This window comes from Opisthorchis viverrini (genome assembly GCF_000715545.1).
Source record: "Opisthorchis viverrini unplaced genomic scaffold opera_v5_149, whole genome shotgun sequence".
Classification (NCBI taxonomy): domain Eukaryota; kingdom Metazoa; phylum Platyhelminthes; class Trematoda; order Opisthorchiida; family Opisthorchiidae; genus Opisthorchis; species Opisthorchis viverrini.
This window is the reverse complement of record NW_008751804.1, coordinates 779652-797970: the sequence shown is the minus strand read 5'-3', so window position 1 is coordinate 797970 and position 18319 is coordinate 779652.

The window sequence follows — 18319 nt, the reverse complement described above, 5'->3', positions numbered from 1 at the left end:
AGGTTTAGTGATTGAGGTGACTATTTGGTTTCCAAGAGTCACGTAGCCCTCATGCATCAAAATGATGTAATGTACGTAAATTTTTTATGCCCCCTCTCTAAATGTCCAGTCCTATTCCTTCCAGGTGGATCACAACCGATTATTAAAGTTCATGATAACGTGAGGGGGCTGGTAATATTCAGCGGAGGTTTCATTCTGCCAATGAAACCGATCTGCGCTGAAAATCCGGGAAGCACTGTGCAACTGCTTCACCTTTGTTCGGAATAATCAGCTGTGCGCATCTCACGAAACTCAGGGCTTCGAATTCGCAACCTTCCGGTCACTGGTTGGACACATCATTGTCAGCTGTAATAACCGCGTTCTCGTCGTACCGTTCAGCTGTAGCACTCTTCCGGTGCCTAGATACTATGCCACCCGAAGGAAGTACGAGGGCTGGGATACTGCCAGGTTGCCCAAGCCTAGACAGGGGAAGTCGAGAGGCGGAGATGGGATTCGAACCACGGACCTTCAGGTCAGTAAATTCGCGTTCTTACCACTTGGGCCGTCGTACAGTGGTTGTAGCTGCCGCGGTTTCGTTAACCGATGATTTGGGGGGAGGAGTAGGTAGCTGCGCATTGCAGGCCGGAGCTGATGAATTGGCGCATAACTCCAGCACTGTCAGTGGGCTGTCAAGTGGGAGGGGGGTTGGAAAAGGAGCTATGCATTGAAGGCAATAGCTTGAATGCACGAGCGCCATTGAGGGCGCTGCTGGGCCATATCTGAAAATGTCTCTAGCCATTGATGTTACCCATCTCGGGGTCCCCATCCAGGAGGACGGCAATGACCAGCGCAGCTGATTTTGCTGGTAACGGCTTTCATACTTCGCTGCCGAGTCATTGATTGACCGCCTCTGGCTCTCCTCCACTCTTCACGTGGTTGTGCGAAAAGAGCCCTTCGAGGAAGTCGGTCGACTGGCATACGACCTAAAGCTGCCACCTTGACGTCGTGGTCGGGCTTGAGTGCTGCAATGATCCCGCGGGCTACATTGGCTGAAACTTCGTCCCACAAGGTGCAACCATGCCAAGAAGGCCAAAGGGGAGCAGCCAGACCAAGAGCAGCGAGACCCCGCACTACGAGTAATCGTGGTACGAGGCGGTCTGGGGATAAAGTCCTACTGTCCTCTGCGACAGGAGTGTGAAGGCAGTAAGGTGTTACCCCAGGCGGCCAGTATGCTCATATTTATGGAAGCAGCGATGTTGCCTTCCCCCGAGAAAGGACGGGTTAGAAAAGGTCGGTCCCGAAAACCGCACATTCCGATCGCCCAAAGGTTGACCGTGACCGCCTGCGCATTTTCCAATACGGTTGAAATACTTTTAAAGCCAAAAAGCCCGGTGCTGCTGAAAGGGCGCCTGCTGTGCGCAGCCGCATCAGGAATGAGAGGGTAATGCCTTATTCCCTGCGCCCTCGGGTTAGGCCAACCCCCTGCAGCCGAGCAGGTCAGACTATTGAGTCGTCGGCTCCGGGTAGGGTCCCCAAAGAAAACCCTACATTTTTCCACTGCCTCGTGGGTCAGACTTTTGAGTCAGAGGCTAGGGGCAGGGTCCCCGAACAAAACTCTGCATTCTCCCACTACCTTGTGGGTCAGACTTTTGAGTCAAAGGCTCAAGGTGGGGTACCTCAACCAAACCCCCTTCCTCGGCCTGGGCAACCGGGAAGTATCATTTGCCAGCGCAGTTCAGCGTCCACCGACGTCCCTCCCCAATCCCTTCCCACTGCACAAGCAAACGTCGCTGGGCCATTTGACTGTCAGTCCTCTGACCGAAGGGCCTTAGGCTCCTCGCTGCCTACAAACATTAAACAAAATAACACCTTTCTAAATCCACGAGATCCTTTCTACATAGGTTGGACACATAACCATTTGACCAACGGATTGGCTTTCTGATATCATCGATACCAAGAAGAAATTGTCGAAGTTACCCATAACTCATCCCCGTAATGAACTGAAAAAAATATGCGTCATCACCAGAAAACAGGCATTCTGAAGAGAAATTCACAGAAAAGTTGATAATTACCATTATGGTTGAGCGGACTTTCCATGGTTTTCATTATTTATGCAGGGGTGAAAAGTAAAAAAAATGTTCGGCTGTAACACCCTTTCGGTGCCTAGCTGCCATGCCACTCGAAGTGAGTGACACTTTTCACTTAGGTAGACTCTTGGTCGTCATGACAAAAGTTCTGTTTGGAATCGAGTCCACTTAAAGAGAACTGCTTGATATTCCATGGGCCAGTGCGTTAGGCGAATTCACCACTGACCACGAAGCTGAACAAGCTTTTTTAACAGAAATGCAGGGCAGAAGCTTGCTCCACATTTAGCATGAATGGCGAGATAGAGGCACAGGAACAACACCGAGATGCATTTCGTTTGTTGAGTCAAAACACTCTGCATCAAATTAGACAGAATTACACCTATTTGAACATTAATTTTAACGGGGAACTAGGCTGGATTCAGTGTGATCTCCCGTTTATCAATATTCTAGTGAGTCGATTCCTCCGGTTACATCCAATTTGGCCTCAGATAGAAACTCGGATTGCACCTACCTGGTGAGTTCTAAAGAGCGCGATACCTGCCGTGGGCAGTCGAGGGGGATTTCGGAAATCATATGAATGACATATTTGGAGCCCCCCGTGTGTTTAAGGCTTTAGATGACACGTGAACGCCATGGTCACTATGACATCCGCTGAGATCAACTGCAAGTGCGTTAGTCTCTTCCAAACTCTCACACGAGTAATCCTTAAAGTATCAGTGTAAAGCGTCCGTTCAACACATTCCAAGATGAGGAATTGAATCAGAGATGGTTGTGTTTATGTTCTCCCCTAAAGACATTTGTAGTCTAATCGTGGAGGACGAAAGCTAAATATTGTATCAAAATATGCCTGCAGGAGGCTGAAGTAAGCTGCTTGTAGAAGAATGACTATTGAAGGGCAGATCTAGTGGTTTATTATGAATGAAAACTTCAATTAAAGAAATAAATATAGATATACATATCGGCTCTAACTCATGAATGCAGGATTGTGAAATCGTGAGGAAGAATCACCGACACTGTTTTGGAGAGTAATTGGTGGCCATATGATCAATAGTATCCCTAATAAGACTCTCAGAGAAAAATATTTACAGTATCACCAAAGCTTACAATAGTGGGTTATCGATAGCGTGGAAGGAGAAACGGCGATCACAATTCAGCAGGGTGAATAAATTCGCGAACCATGCCAAAAGATCACCACAGCAATAAATTTCTGTCAGGGATTACGCTACTGGTACCGCCTTCATAGACTTTTCGGGTTAGGGTTCGTCACCCCTAAAATCTGTTCCAACGAGCAAGTGCACTTTAGCTTATTTTTCGCTTAAACAGACTTAAACTGGACAACATTTTTCTATGGAGATATCGTACATACTGACTGCTCATTGCATGAAGCTCATATTGTCTTGCCGGCCTTTCCATTTCCACTGCTGTTAGACATCAGGTTTACCTTGATGCCTAACAGCCATTCCGAGTACGAGGAAGCTTAGAACGAAAGCGTTCTGTTCTATTCAGATTGTAAGTGTGAATACTTTATGGTCGATATTAGGATGTAATCAGCCAGTAGGGACATGTGGATTTACTGGTTGTTACTTGTTGGTCAGGTGGCTGTTGATCTATTCGCCGAGCTTGGCATTTGGCTTGCAAACGTTTCGTCAGGATAAGAGGAGACGTCATCAGTGCATCAGAACATCAGATCAATATCATATACAGGATCCGGTGCAAGGACTGCGGTATATAGGCAAAAAGGAAGGAAGCTCTCCACCAGAATACATGAACAAAGGCTTGCCACTAGAAGACATGATCAATTCTCCCTCATACCCATACACAAAGATCAGAAATGACACTATTTCTACTGGAGCGACGTTTGCATACTGGCTCAAGCAAGAACAAAAAAGAACGAGAATTTATGGAAGTGTGGTACTCCACCGAAGAAGCCATCAACAAAAAATATCTAAACTGATTCCATTTACCAATTGCTAAGAGCAAGAGAACGTCAGAACCACAGAGCTTTGGGCTGCAAAAGTAGCCAGCCGAGGGACACGTAAGAAAAGCAGGAAGCCCCACTCAAACGGACACATCAATTGGATTGGTGGAGGCGGCCAACAAAAGCACCAAATTAACCGGCGGACACAGGAGCAGCAACCGCCACGGTGGAGAAAATAGGGCGGCGCAAGCAACCAATAAGCTCGAGGACGTCAGACCACAACGCAATCCGGATCAAGGCCAGTGAGAACAAGCTGATGAAAATATAAGGCGTTGGGATAACCAGTCAACACAAAGGAACGCAGACCACAACGCAACAAAGATCACAAACGGGCCACCAAACGGATCCACTAAATTCGTTAAACTTCAAGTAGCTAATCACGTCAGAAGATAACAGGTAGCCTTCGAATGCTATATAAATGCACGCAGGCAAGGAAGAAATACTCACCCAACCACGCACTGATGATGTCTCCTCGTATGCTGACGAAACGTTTGCAAGCCAATTGTTAAGCTTAACTAACGGATGAGCGGCCACCTGATCAACATCCAATAAACTCACCCGAGCTACCAATATTTAAACATATTACCAATATGTGGATTTAAACTAAACAGTGGACCAAATCGTGCGCATCCGCAACACCGTCAACAGCACAAAGTGAACAAGAGCTGTCCATCCGGACAGCATTGCCACTCAAAGCGGACCGCAAACAAAAAATATGCGGTTTTGGTTCAGTGATGGCACAGTTAATTGTTCACCTGCTGTAAAGAGATTTTAGCTTCTTTCCATTTATACCGGAGATGAGTCATCGGCACGAAGTGAAGAGTAACTTACCTGGAGAATATCCAAGCTTCCTGAACTAGAATGTATTTGATGCTGCAAGGTGCCTGCAAATGATCCACTGTTCTCCATCTGTTTGTCCAAATGAGTGAGGCTGTGAAATCAAAACGAAGGACAGATTTGTCCCGCATGAAATCCGTTAGTAAATGATCAGTGATAACCAGTTCTCAAATATTAGCCACAGCGCACATGAGGGATAGTTTTTTCTCTCTTGGGAATTATTGGGTCGATATGTTGATTTGGGAATGGAGAGTTCCGAGAAGTATAAATATTCATTCACCAACATCATGATCCATAACGATGAACGTTTATACTAGGATGCTTGGTACTTTTGGGCTCATTAAAAATGTGCTGCTGTGCATGCGGCCCTGTTGTGTGAACGGGTAGCAAATAAGAGTGCAACTTCACTCTAATGTCATTATCATTCCATATCCTATGGTGTTTTCTGCCAAATTGCCAGATGTCGATATATCGAAAAAATGTCCTGGTCTTAGTACTTTGATAACTATCAACATCCTGCCGTGACTCTATTCTATCAAAAAATCGGCTGCACGAAGGATCTTTGTTATTAGAATGTGCAGGCAATGTTTATTTTTATACATAAGAGTATGAGTTAGGGTTTTTGTGAGCAACTGTTTCGGAGGTACTCTACTATCAAACCAAGTGAAGCACTATGTGTTTTCAAAACATAAAGTTCCCACCATAAGGCAGAAACAATGAAGAAATGCACAGGCATTCTGATATAAAACATTCGAAATACTGATAAGAAGTGGTCTCAAAAAAGACAACCTACACACTAGGGTGGAACCAAAAAGAAAAGGTGTTCACAGGTGGTTATATATATGAAATGGCTGTGATTTGATTTGGACTGTGTAATGACACTAGGGACATTAGATCGTTCCATCAACCTGTTCCTTTTTTGAGAAGTTGGAGTCTTTTTTGTCGCTGCATTCACTTCTGGGGAACGATGCTACCTGTGAGATTGTGTGCTCATTCCTTCTTTTTGTTCTTCATGAATCTTTGAAATGTTTTCCACGCGGCACGTTTCTTACAGAACAACTTCACCTGCATGTAGTACAGCTCGAGAAAGCGAATTATTCGGCACATGAACCTCTGGACGCTCAGCTTATTGCTGCATTCTTATAGCTTACGGATCATGATCAGGAATGTAAAAAACCTAACAATGAGTATTGAAACTCTGTGAAAACCATCGACCAGCAACACTTATCTCATCAAAACAGGCAAAGACATGCCCAAGATTTTTGTATTCAAAACTTTTGGACGGTATTTCTTATCACCACTTCTTCACTATTTCCTGTTTGTTGCGCTTTCACTGGATTCTTTTGTTCTAGGCTTAATTCTTCTTCTTGCTCACCACGAGGATACTTTTGAAAACTTCCTTATAGTTCCTAAACCATTCGAAATGCAAGTCCTCCAAGTCTGTTAACCTGCATGCAAACTGTTTGTAGTAACCGGGGACTAAGGTAGCTAATGTTTGCACTAAAGATGAAGAAATGAAAACACGGACACCATATAATCCAAGACCAAATTTTGTTGAGTTTGATGTACTGACCATCTTAATAAAAAGCATGTTTTACTGATAAGTTGGAATTTCAGTACAAGATGACTTAGTTGAATATTCGCCTTTAGACTGGCAGCACTTTTGTCAACAACCATGGATGGATTAATTAGTTTTAAATTCTTTAGGAAAGATTCATCAAAATCCTTTCCTCACCGAGCCATTCTCGTCACGCGCGCCCAAGCACAGATAATGTTTTTATTTATTATAGATATCACATTTCCGCCATAACGCTCTGTTTAAAGCATATGTACACACCTACCCAAATCCGTTTTTGCAAGTTGGGCACCCTAGTTTGTAAATTACTTAAGTGCCAATGGCAGATTCAACTGAGGCACCTATTTCATGATTTTCCCCATCTAAACGTGTTATATTAAGACCTCTCTATGTTCCAATTAGTACGAGATACACAGGTTTTAGAAAACGGTCTCTTTTAGTCAAGTTAGCTGATGGATGGATGAGATACGTCTCCGGAGGCACATGAGTAATGTATAGATTGTGAAGAACTGTGCTCAAATGAGTTCACCGACAGCACCAACTTAGAGTTTAAATCACTATATCGCGTTTTCCCAAAGATTTACGCTACTGTTCATTAGGTATCCATAAAGTCGGCCTTTCTGCCAAATTTCATGCATTTTCCTTTGGTTGCTAAGAAATACATTGTCCGGCAACGACATCAGTGTTAAAAATAAAAAACTGAAGAACCGAACACAGGCGGAATAGGGCGTATTGTGTTGCAATGGAAAAAACTAGGAACAAACAGAATGCAGCGCAGCTGCCTGCCAAAAGGATAGCTATCAAAATCGTATAAAAGCACAAGATTCTAGAATATTCCGAAATTACGTTAAATGGAAAGAACAATATACAACAGTCGATTGGTCTAACTGCGCATGATTTAATGTTAATCACACCTCCTCCCTAAAACAACTTGATTTTGTGAGATTCCTAGGATTTTTAAGACTTGCGAAAAATAAGTCAAAATAGTTTGAAATAGTTTGGATGGGATATTTTCCTTGCTTGATGCTAATACTACTGTAATTCGATAAAGTGGTTTGGCTATTGTAAGGTTGTGTTTAGAAGGCATTTGAACATCATTCCTGTTGGGTTATGGACAATATCTGTGGGTAGGAAGTTTCACGGGTGACACATGGGCCGACACCAATACGAATGGCAGTGTCAAAATGGGATTTACAGGTCTTGGTTTCTTTAAGTAGTGTTGACTAGGCTGAGAAATTGAGGTGAACATACTCCTGATTTGTCCATCCTCCCCGATTATGAGACCATCTTCAACCTCATGTAGACCACACGACACCGCTGAGTGGATTCAAGGAATTGTTCTAATGGGGAACGTTGAAGCCACTGAAATAAATTTATTGGTTTTATCGTGTAAGGTCGGGCAGTGTCCACCTTTGAAACATAAGCTTCACGCCTAGATGGCATAGTTTACTTGCGGACCTGGGTTAGCTGGGGAGGAATGTAATGGCAAGTACTCTTCTAGTGGCTCGCCAACACATCTTATTAGACTTGTCCATGTGTGTTGCCACTGAATATCAAGAAACATCATCTAGGTCCTACTCTAAGATAGCTGTTAGGCTTCTTCATCAGCTAGCGGTCTGATATACCTTTGTTCTAAAAGGAAGGTTCAGAAATCTGAAAAAAGAGACAGTATGTAATTTTAATCACTAAATAACGAAAATTGATGGGCAAGTGGCCAATAAGAAGACGCACATAGATCTGTTACTAGTAGTAAGTGGTCAACAAGCATACGGATATCTCTCGAGGCATTGAAACCTTCGGCAAACAGTTCATAAGGGTTGTTTCTTTAAGGCATGTGTTTCTTTAAAGGAGACAAGGAATGCAAGCCGTTAGTTTTATTGTGGAAGATCATATGAAGTGAATAAAGGACCGGGCGGCGTTTCATTAATCCTAATGATGGCAGTTCTACTTCGTCGATTACTGTGGAACTAGTGCATGAATAAACCGCGAACATCGTACGCGGCCAGCTTTTGTAATCAGACTTTGTATCACAAGCTTTATTACCCAAGGTATTCGGTTTACTAGCTTCTTCCAAGAAGATATGTCGGCTAGAGCTACTGCTTCCGGGACCCATGATGCTTACCTGGCAGCAAACCGCAACGTTCACAGTGTGGTTGAACCTGATTTTTCGTGACTCACTAGATAACATTTGTCGAGAGTACACTTGTACAAACGATGGCCGTTTTAGCCATCGGTGGCGCCATCGGTGTCAAGCGTAACATGCCACCCCTATTTGCCACCTCTCGCCACCGGTGGTGCGGCGGTGACCTGTTTACTGGGGAACTACGGAATCTCCCATTTTGAATTGTGAGTCAATATTTACTTGGATAGTTCGCCATGTGACTTTGTATCTGGCTTAAATTACTAAGTTGTTTTGTTCAGCAGATCTGCTGATCAGCAGATGGAGTCTCGGGACTCCATAGGGCCGTTAACCCCAAATTAGGCCGACCCCAACTTAAGCATCATTTACATCCTTACTACATGGTGTTACTTGTTCACGGTGAAAGCGGCCTTGTGGCATGGAGCTGCGCACTAAGCCGTCTTGATGATGATTGCTCAAACCTCCCTACGGCATGATTTCCTGGCATAGTGTATGTATGCGATCCGAGTGTTGTCGGGACAAATGAGTGCTACCATCCAATGACCATGAATAACTACAAAGCCACAAATGAGGGGCTGATGCTATTACCACAACCTCGTAGACAATTTCTTGTTAGTTCGTCAAATGGGAGTCGGATCTGTACGATAAATACCTCATTTTCGACTGTATAGCCGCCGAATGGCGCGGTAGGTATCACTGATTTGTATCAACAACACTCATCACATGCATGTGGAGACCGTGTAAGTCGCCGGGGATCATATTTAAAAAACATTACACCTTACAGAGGCGAAAAGTGATTGGAAAAACACTTAAAAAGGCTGTCGCAGAGCATATAAACCAAATTAACGTTCTATTCATTATTAAAATCATACGGAGCCTTTCATGAACACCTCACAAGTTAAAAAATGACGAGCCAAAAAGTTGTGGTAATAGTGATAGTGCAAATGAGGCATTGTCCGGGTACAGTTTGTATGAGAGGGAACAACGTGAACTTCTTTGTGAGGTTGTGGTGGCGCCGCGCGATTACCGAATAAGCTTTCAAAGCAACGGGGTCCTGGCACAAAATCTGACCTTGAAAACAGTGCACAGTTAGTAAAACAATTCCCCGGTGGGGGACTAGAAACTCTGCGTTTTTATGAGACACAGTTGGGTGGCAGGGGGGTATGTGAGTGGCAGGAACTGAGAGGGACTGCAGATAAGCATGCTATGAAAATCGAAACTCCCGCGATACGCAGCTGACGTTTTCCACATGATGTTTCACACATCAGGCTGCCGAATATTTGACGTGGGTTCAGGGTTGGCGCATGGTCAAAGGATTTGGAAGCAAGTGCCAACGAGTTCATTGTTAAACATGTTTTCGCGCCCTCTGGTGCATGAAAAATGCTGATAAAAGAACGGTGGAAGGTGGCAAACACCCTCGCGGTGATGAATAATCCTGCTCAAGACAAAAGTTCCGAAACATTAATTGTGATGCCGGCGGCACCACTGTGGACGGAATACGGCAAAATAGTCCGCAGATTCTTTACCTTAATTGGGGTAGTTAAGATAGTGTCGGTGGGTGCGAATTATTTTGAGTTCCATCGATTTAGTCCTTTTTCAGGCGCAAAGCAATGGGGTATGTGCTGAGGGCGTTCGTCCGTAAAGGTAAGGGAACACCTTGGCTGGGTTGCGGTAGCATGCAGCCAAAAATCAGGAATAGCGGCAATTTTTCGTTAAGGCTCTTGATACCAATAGAATATGGCAAGCTATGCTCGTGTCCGCATTTGGGGACGCTCGTTTTAATGCAGGGTTTTCGTAAATGTTTGGGCTCTTTGCGGAGGTCAACGTGAAGCTACATTTCGCGAAAGCACACTGTGGCCCTGAGTTTTGTGCAAGGGATGCGTGGACCGCAAAAGCTATGAGCTAACTCCGGTGTCAGTCGGTCAGTGAGGTGAACCAGCAACACCGGAGGCAAATGGCTGTGTAGGGCGGAAAGTAAACACATGCCTTGCTAAGGATTACCGACGACGTGTGTATGATATAGGATGGTCAACCTAGTGGAGCTTTAGCTGACATGTCTTCGGGGCATGTGGTCAACTTGCTCAAAGAACACCATGGCAAAATGTGGCGGGAACTACCGCTCTCCGAGCAACATGTCTTTTACCGGGCGTATTTGCTCGCTGTTAAACTGTTGGTGTGTTTGTTAGCGGCGGCTTCCAAAGCATTGTGCTGAGCATCGTGTTCGATGTTCGTTATAAGCTTGGTGATATCGTTTGTCATCCCTTAGAAATGAGGAATCCAGCAACAGGTTACTTTTGATCCGGCATGTGATCTCCATGGGGCCATATAACGATTCCTGGCGCATACTCACGGTCTCGGGCTGTAGTACCATTTGTGGCGGAGCCAGAAGTTGAGAATGACATCGGAGGCGTCGTTTCCAACCCGACTAAGCGCGTCTGAGAAATTCCAACTAATGCCCGCTTATACCCATGATCCACTCTCCCCGAAAAAAAAAAGATTTTCCACAAGAGTGTGACAATGACTAGATGGTAATAATACCAAAGTGAAGCCCGCATGTAGCACAGCAAGCCGGACTGCATGGGAAAACAGTGGTTGAAGCGATAAGTATCTATCTTTACTACGGTCGCACATATGCCCCATGCGCTTCCTGTATGTGGCACGTGATGGCAGTGACCCGACAATGCAAACTAAATATGTCTGGGTTGAAAAATCCCATAAACATATGTCACACAGTTTTATGCGTAAACACAAAAGGGAGCAGCATTTCGTGAATTTTGGGTGGAAATTGCTTTATACCATTGCAACTGTAGGTCGCGCTAAGGTCAGGTCGAAGCCAGATGTATTGTTACTTGTTTATGGCCGATAGCACACCCAGGTGGGATTCTGTGTTCGACGCTGGAATGACTCTTTGATGGTTGTTTCCTACCGCCTAAGCATAACCACCCACTTAGAACGTTTTTCGACAGGTTACTTATCAACCAGTGTCTGACTGGTAATGAATTAAGTGGGTTTTGTTCGATAATAAAGTGAGGGGGTGCGGCGTCAAATGTCCATCACGAAGTCGCAGACAAATTTGGTAAGGTGTTGACAACCCAGGATGTCTACAACTGTCGCGTCAAGTACCGATCTTCATTGATAAGTAGGTTGACGGTTACATTTTTTGGTTTCCCAGGTGATATATCACCGATTTCTGCCGAATTTCAACATGGTGGAATCCAGTGGTAGTTTTGGACACACAAGTTTTCCCGTACATGTCAAACCGCACCATTTCGATGCTTCGTGGGTGTCACAAGCGTTGCTGCTCCTCACGGCACGAACCATCTTGGGCAGAATTTTTTGAGCACATGCCGATTATCGTGTTGATACAAGCTATGCACGTTTCTTGCGACGGTCGACATGGGAATTGGGCCACCCGTCATGCCTCGTTTCGTCAAAAGCGAGCATTTTCGCCTTTGAGTAAGCTGTTTAGTTTTTTGAGGGGCATAATGGATGGGCATTACTCCGTCGAGATGTTTCCCAAGAATAATATGACGTCGCAGATGCGGACTGCCGAAGCTGTCTTCGATATAATGCTGTGCTAGTTTCATGCATGACAAGCCATCTGGAAGCGCTTTAGCTTCACTGTGTAGTTGGAACACTTGCAGAACATTTTGAAACGCAATCGGCACATATTCTACCGCATGATCCACTTTGAAAGCGCGGCTGAATAAGCTTCTGTGCACCGGACAACAACTGCGTAGGTCAACTCGCAATTTAAAGGCCTGTACAGAAACGACCTTGGAATCGTCTCTTATTTGAGTGCCCACTGGTTGTATGATATTTGCAAGTAGGGCATTCGGGCGCAGCGCGGGTTGATACATTTCTGGAATGTGACCAAAACTATCCGGGGGACAAACCAGGTGTATAAGGGACTCTTGCGCCACCCGATAGCACGGAACAGGCCAGCCAGAAAGTCTTTCGGCACAGTAATTGGCTCATTTGCAAGTATGTGAAGCACACCAATTATCACTATGAGAGCCCAGAAATTTCCAGTTAGGTATCTGCGTTCTTCGTGCGCTTTTCCGGATGACGAAGGATGCCGCCAATTAGATTTTTACTCACATTTGCATGTGCACACCAAAGCAGACGTACAAGCAGAGGGATCGCCTCAAGATTGTATATCCTTTTTGGCAACGGTTGGTTTTTTGGTACAAACCCTAAAATGCTCTCGAACGTTTTACATCTCCGCTTGAACCTGCACGTACACGTTTTATCAATCCATTTGGCTTTCCCATGTACACCGGTTTTGGATCTTTCGAGAGCACTTATTCCTCTGCTGTAATTTCATTAATCAAACATGCTTTCCTTCGGTCGATTTCCAACTCCTCTGCGGCTTTTGACCGGACACAATTTACCGAAGGAAGGGAACATCTCTCTTCCCGGCTCTTAGTCCACAGCCACCATCAGTAGAAGGTTTGCATGAGCAGCTTAGAGGTTAGTACAAGCTACACAAAGCGTCCGATTTCTCAAATGCAGCTTGAAGTAAACAGATGGGCTTCTTGACCACACGTTACTCATAGCTGCGAAACCTCGGCAAGGGGAGGAAAACCTTTCATGCCGAAATGTAGCATTTTGTTGTGTATATGAGCAACTTAGGAATAGCCCAAATCTACGTTCATATTTTCGCAACTCACCAAGTCTCATTGTCCACTGAAGCATACCTCTGGTAGAAGAATTCTGGTGAAATGCTTTCCTAGCAATAACGGGACCCCGAAACGCCTAGATGGGAATCAAAAGTATGACCTGGTATTTTGGACTTAATTGCTCGACTGTTTTAGTCCATCAGGGGTGCGAATGTTGTGTGCCGTAAACCGAAACTGACTTCCTTGAAACTTTGCAGGCTCTGATGTTGCGAATTTTACAGATAGTGATTGTGACCTGGTTGTACATTTGAGGGATCTGCTAATAACAGCGTTTTTTCTAAGGAAGCGATGTTACAAGCGCTTCGATGACCACCAATTTGCACGTACCCGTGCTTCGAAAAATTGAACATTTACTATAAAGTTTTTTCATTCGATGGTAATTATCCGGGCGCCCAAGATCTCCCCACGCGGTCGCAGTTTTATTAGAAGCTGTTTAAACGAACGCAGGGTCCACTGTGGGCGCGGAGTTCGTATTTTAGTGGCTGTCGGTAGTGTAGTATACGGTGTCTGTCAGCTTGATTGATTCACATGTAAGTATTGGTGATGTACAACCTTGTTTACTGGGCTTTGGCTCATGAGCTTTGTTTCTGTTTTCCATCCACAGAAATTGTCGTGAACACCTGCTTTCGGAGAATCACTGTCCCCCGGTGCTTCCATAGCGTGCATATTACGGTGGCTTCATCCATCATCTCTATGAAAACTGTTGGAAATTTTGTGGAAAACTGGTTTCTTCGTGTGTTTCCTTACGTATTAGATTTGAAAATAGCTTCAGAACGGCTGAAACATCAATAACGTCCAGTATGTATGCGCAAACTCAAATTGGAGCGTACATTCACAACCTGGATGAAAAAATCTATGGTTGCGGCAAGCGTCCCGCTGAAGCCAAGGCATTTGTCGCAGCAAGGAAGCCTTTGTTTTTTATGGTGGCCAGCATACGTTATATCTAGCTTAATGCGAGGTGTGATCTTCACCGATATACCCAGCCACCAATAGTGCCGTTGTATAAACTATTGGGTTTTTGGGCAGAACAAGCAGACGGCACAATAGGATGGTCGCTGCTTTCAAGTCCTTGCCCCGTACACGAACATCTTGGAGGAGCCATTTAAGGTTGTTGTAGTAGTTAGGAGGTTCTAGGTTCTGTTGAGGGCTCGTGGCGGTTCATTTCTGCTATTTAAACGAGGTAATAAGGCAGCCATGTCTACACTGGGGGCTCAAAATAAGGAAAATTGTGCAAAATGTTTGCTAGAATGCACTTTGATGTGAGTAAGAATAGCTTACAAAATAAGACAGTCAAAAGTGTTCACAATTTCTAACCATTCCAATGAGGCAATTACCGTTATTATTGTTATGATTTTTTTATTTTTCATTTATTTAGGTGCAGATAATAGGCAGGCGGTCGATGCGAACTAATGAGGACATATGTGAGTATGCGGAGCGTGCATTAGCTAGAATGCGCGCAACTAAGGTAGCTTGGAACTTGCAGAGACCTGAGATCGGAGATATCTGGTGGCGTTGCCTGTTCGTACGATGAACTGATCTCAGACTGAAACTGGTACTGCCTGAAAAAAAACGTGGAGCTTTGTCAAACCAGTTACATCTGAGGCGTCATATCACGTGTATTTAGTGAGTATCGTAGCATATTTCACTCTTGTTTGGACGGTCAAGTCCTCAATCAATGGATATTTCGGTTCAAAGGGCGATTGCTTGGGATGTATGCCACAACCAGGGTAAGCTCGGACCGGAAGCAATTTTCCCTGCCTTCATTACAGAAGGCGGATTATCAGGTCTGTCATGCGGAAAAGGTATATTTTTGCGAGTGACCGTGCAGGCGAAGTGAGAGTTGTCAACCGGGCAGTCTTTTGCATCGTTGTTGACAGGAGGTGCAGAAGGGGCGGACATGTTACAGAATGACACGAAGAGCTCCAAAAGCTTCCGTACACAAAGTTGTTTTCGTTATCTCCATTCCAACTTAATTTCGTGATGAGGTAATGAGGCGAGCGCTAAAATGTATTCTGGACCCTTTCTTTTAAAAAATATCTGGCAAAACTGTTGTTGATATGAAGAATGTAGACATCGTTCTCATCTTCAGAGAGGAGGAAATGGTGTAGGTGTTTTTGTATGAACTGACCAAAGTCATCCTGTCCATTGGAGTGCACTTTGTTCCCACAAAGTGTCACGTTATCATGACGATTTTCGTTCCCAACAGGTGGGTGGCCTACCGGCAGGCATGATCATAACGTTGGTCAGAATAATGCGTGAGTTTGTTTGTAGTTGCAGGTAATGGAACTAGTAGGCGATAGGGTACGGGAAGGGTAGAGAGAAGGAAGGGCATAGTTGCAGGTGTGCTATCAAACTGGGAATGGCAACACCACGCCTCACTGCACCGAGATGTTTCGGTTTCTGGGCCGCCCCGTAACGAACGTCATTTTTGAGATGATTTGGCTTGTATGTGCAATTCTGTGAGGAGATAGATTTTTTAGGTTGGCCGAAAAAGTCAGCAGAGTTAGAACAAAGCTTGTATAAGATCTCACGTATCTTTCTGATCCGGTTGGGGAGGTAGTGTGGTGCAGCGTTTTATATACATTCGAAGTTGTGGTAGTTTTGATTGTAGTGTTACAGGTGATATCAAGTGAACGAACCGCATTGCTCGGGCCACGTTTGCTTATTTGAAACATTCACGGCTCGAGAGCGGTGTATCTGTGAGTATCGGGTAACGTGTTTATCAGGCTACAGGACGAGCTGTTCGGTTGTATGGCTGTGAGACCTGGCATATTTGAGAAGCTTAATCAAGGTGTTTTCAGGTGCTTGGCAACGGCTGTCTCAAAACAACAGCTTTTGTGGATCGGTGTCGGCAAATCCTCAAGGCAACAGATACATAGCGATTTTTTGATTGTGCACCAGCGATTTACACTGAAGAATGTGCCCTTACAGTCCCCAGCTAGATCATCATCAATAGCTATGATAGTTGAATAGCATCAGTTTTGGCTATCTTACTAGTTCATTTATTCGGATATATTCAATATGGCTTCAGAAGTGCAGATGAGGTGCAATGCTTCGCCAAGAACGATGAGTTGGATGAAGCCCAGAAGGGTGCTCCTTGTTGGTTAGATTGCTAGTGTGGTTGAGTATGTGATAGTCACGAGTTTCTACGAGGAAGACAAAGCGGTCGATTTTATTAAGCTATATTTTGTCCGTATCAGAGAGCAGAAACCGAGTGGAGTGCTCTAAAGGAGCGAAATTGACACCAGGCATCCGCCCATTCACTAGATCTTCTTTAAGGCTGCATCCATGGATGCGTGTTTGAGGGCTGGTGTGGCCCTTGGGTCATAGGACTCAGGTCTACACCGCCTGGTCTTACGACTGCCTGTAACTTTAAATTCAGCTTTAGCTTCATCGCGCCCAATAGACCATATGGTGCCTAATCTCGCTATTGAATCGTCGATGTACACACGACTCCCTCGTTATCGCCCATTGGACCAATTCAGCAAGTAGTGAGTTTACCTCCATAACAGTAGGTCTCCATGTTCAGCGTGGATATCGACCGGGACTTGTGGACAAAGGATTTGTTAAGCTATTGGTGAGTTAGCCACTACAACCTTGTTTAATTTTCCTTTCAGATGATATCCCGGAAAATGTGCACGAGTAGCAATTGATTATATTTTTTCAGAAACCCTGTCGAGTAATAAACCCAGAGGTGGATTGACCACACGTTATGTTTATACTTATGCAACCAATAAGGCGAAACATTATTTGTTGAAGGCGGTTGTGTATTTTTCGGGCTTGGAGGGTTGGCAGGTGGACAACGTATGGATATGAAGGATCGCCGTTTGTTCTTGGACTAATTTATTATGCATAGTTGGGACGTTATGGTCTGCTACGAGTGTGCACGGGCTCACCAGTTACTATAAGTAGCCTCGGAAGGTGATACCGAGTGTAGTTGTGAGTATGACGGGCAGTCATAGGCCATTGGAGCGGGATACTGGGCATAGCTGAAGCCTCATATTCAGCGTTACACATAGGCACAGCAATTGCAATGAGTGGCCAAGGTAGGCGATATCGACTACAGCTGCGAGTGTGATAGGCTATCTTTGGCCATTAGATTAAGATATCACGCATAGTTGGAGCCTCGTTTATATCGGCCCGTATAGACAGTGGCTTGATGTTTACAATGAGCAGCAGACATAAGCGAGAGCGCGCACATTTATGGGTATAACGGACCATCGTTCGCAGTTAAATTAGAACAGTGCGCATAGTTGAGGCCTAATAATCAGCGTCGCAAACAGGCACTGGACTAACACTTCCAAAAAGTAGTCAATGTAGGCGATATCGCATACAGTTTTGAGTATGAGGTCCGCCATTCGCCATTAGATTAGTTATGTGTGTAAAGTTTAGGCCTTGTAATCATCGGTTCGCATAAATACGGACCCGGTGTTTATTATAAGTAGCAAAGATACGCTACAATGCGTACGATTACGAGTACGACAGATTAGGTTGGATAAAGTTACCAATTAACTGACGCCGCACATGAACACGGAACTAGCAGATATGACAAGTAGCCAGATAAGGCGGCATCGAGTACAGCAATGAGTGTGACAGGCCATCAGATAAGGCTGTCACGCATAGTTGAGGCCTTATTTTCACCGGCGCGCATGGATACTGGCATGGTGTTCACCATAGATAGCAAAGATTAGCGGCATAGCGTATGGCTGTGGATATGAAGACTGTCTTTGGCCATTGGATTATGTTAATGTGCATAGGTGAGGTCTCATAATAAATGCCGCACATAGACGCGGGCCCAGCAGTTAGAAGAATATGAGATGGGTGACAACGGCTACCGTTATCAGGGCGACAGCTTTATGTCGGTCACCACCTATAGAGCGTTACATTCATAGTAAGAATGATACCTGCAGATATCGCGTTAAGCAGTCTTATGTGCAGTCTAGATATGCATATCTGGGAAGGGGATCAACAACAGAGATGGCTATCGCGTTGCTATTGCACAGTTCATGCTGTCGTCTAGCAATGTTGTACTTAATGGAA